This window comes from Branchiostoma floridae, chromosome 11, assembly GCF_000003815.2.
Source record: "Branchiostoma floridae strain S238N-H82 chromosome 11, Bfl_VNyyK, whole genome shotgun sequence".
NCBI classification, from domain to species: domain Eukaryota; kingdom Metazoa; phylum Chordata; class Leptocardii; order Amphioxiformes; family Branchiostomatidae; genus Branchiostoma; species Branchiostoma floridae.
The window spans coordinates 20,871,651-20,873,028 of NC_049989.1; the positions used below are offsets into that span (position 1 = coordinate 20,871,651).

The 1,378-nt window shown below is 34.7% G+C and overlaps 1 long non-coding RNA gene across 1 annotated transcript in view; it reads right to left on the reverse strand.

Annotated features, from left to right (window-relative positions):
* Positions 1-241: 241 nt before the first annotated feature.
* Positions 242-1,378, reverse strand: part of LOC118426297 — a 2,548-nt gene continuing 1,411 nt past the window's right edge. Inside the window, exon 2 of the long non-coding RNA XR_004832376.1 lies at positions 242-1,099. This is a non-coding gene — a long non-coding RNA (uncharacterized LOC118426297). The remainder of the gene's footprint in view (positions 1,100-1,378) is intronic.

The following is a 1,378-nucleotide window of genomic DNA, read 5'->3' on the forward strand; positions in this document are numbered from 1 at the left end:
TACATAACTCATCTAATACTCATTAGTCTTACCAAATAAGTTTTTTTTACTTGTTTATTTGTCATGTTTTTATTTTCCCTGGCCTGGTGCCTGACAAGTAAAAAAGCTGTTAGAAAAAATTTTTGCTTTCTTGACTCCTACTTGACTTAGCGAGGAACAGTCACTGAAAGAAATATCTGGTGACTGATTACTTAATTGATTAAATGATTGGTTGATAATATTATGATTATTAACACAGGTATCTGACTGCATATTTCAACTTTTATTGCAACCAGTAACAATGACTGTGACGTCATGATAGGAAATATACAGACTACACTTTATGTGCAGTGTGTAGAACGAGTGCTGTACATGTATATAGTATAATTTCCATGGACTATAAAGTACTGCATTTTACAAAACACAACAATGATAAAAACAACAACAGAAAAACACAAAAAAAAAGCACTGAACAACTAATTCAAAGCATCCGGGAAGTGATTGAATGTGTAAATCACACCTTTATTTTTTACAGAATTGCACATTTTACTTGGTATGAAACTAATTGAATGACTGTGTGATTTTTCTCTTTTGACTATTCCACATTACACAGAGGGCAAACAAACAACTTCAGTGACTTTCGAGTTCCAACCAAATTACAGAAGAGCATGCCATAGTATAATTACATAGAACACAGTAGATTGCTGACACTACGTTTCCTTATGTTTAATTACCTCGTTGTTTAATGATGTATATTTTTTTGCTAAGTTAATTGTGTTACATGTATGCTTTACATTGTAGATGACCAACTGTTTCTTTTAAGACTTAAATTTCTTGAATGTATACTTTGCCAGGATGAGAGTCAGCAAAGGTGATTATACCTGTTCTCTCACACCTTCCACAGGTGTGGGAAGTTTTAAGAAATATACACATCCTTAAGCGAAGCAAATCTTTCAGGTGACTCACTCCCCACTTAATACTAACAGTAAAACACACGTATTTACTGTCACAAATATTCAAAATAAACATGAGAATGGAATGAAGGCATCCCATTGGATGACCAAACTGCAGCTGCACACGCTCACAAGGGTCCGTACCCAGCATTCATCAGGGCATTTTCCTAAAGAGATGAAAAAATTATTAGTAACGAAATCAATTGATCTTATTCTGTATTCTTTTTTACTATTATTAGTAACTACTGCAAATGCAGAAACTTTCGCAGTGGTTTAATGTTCGCGGTTTTCGCGGTGGCCAATTCACTGCAAACTTAAAGCCACTGCAAACATTTTTTCGTGGCAGTAAGTAAAACCACTGCGACCAGTCCTTTTGCCGCTACAACGAAATTAAATCCAGCGAACTTGAATGCATTATTTATCAGTAATGGTCTCTAAGAGGAGGA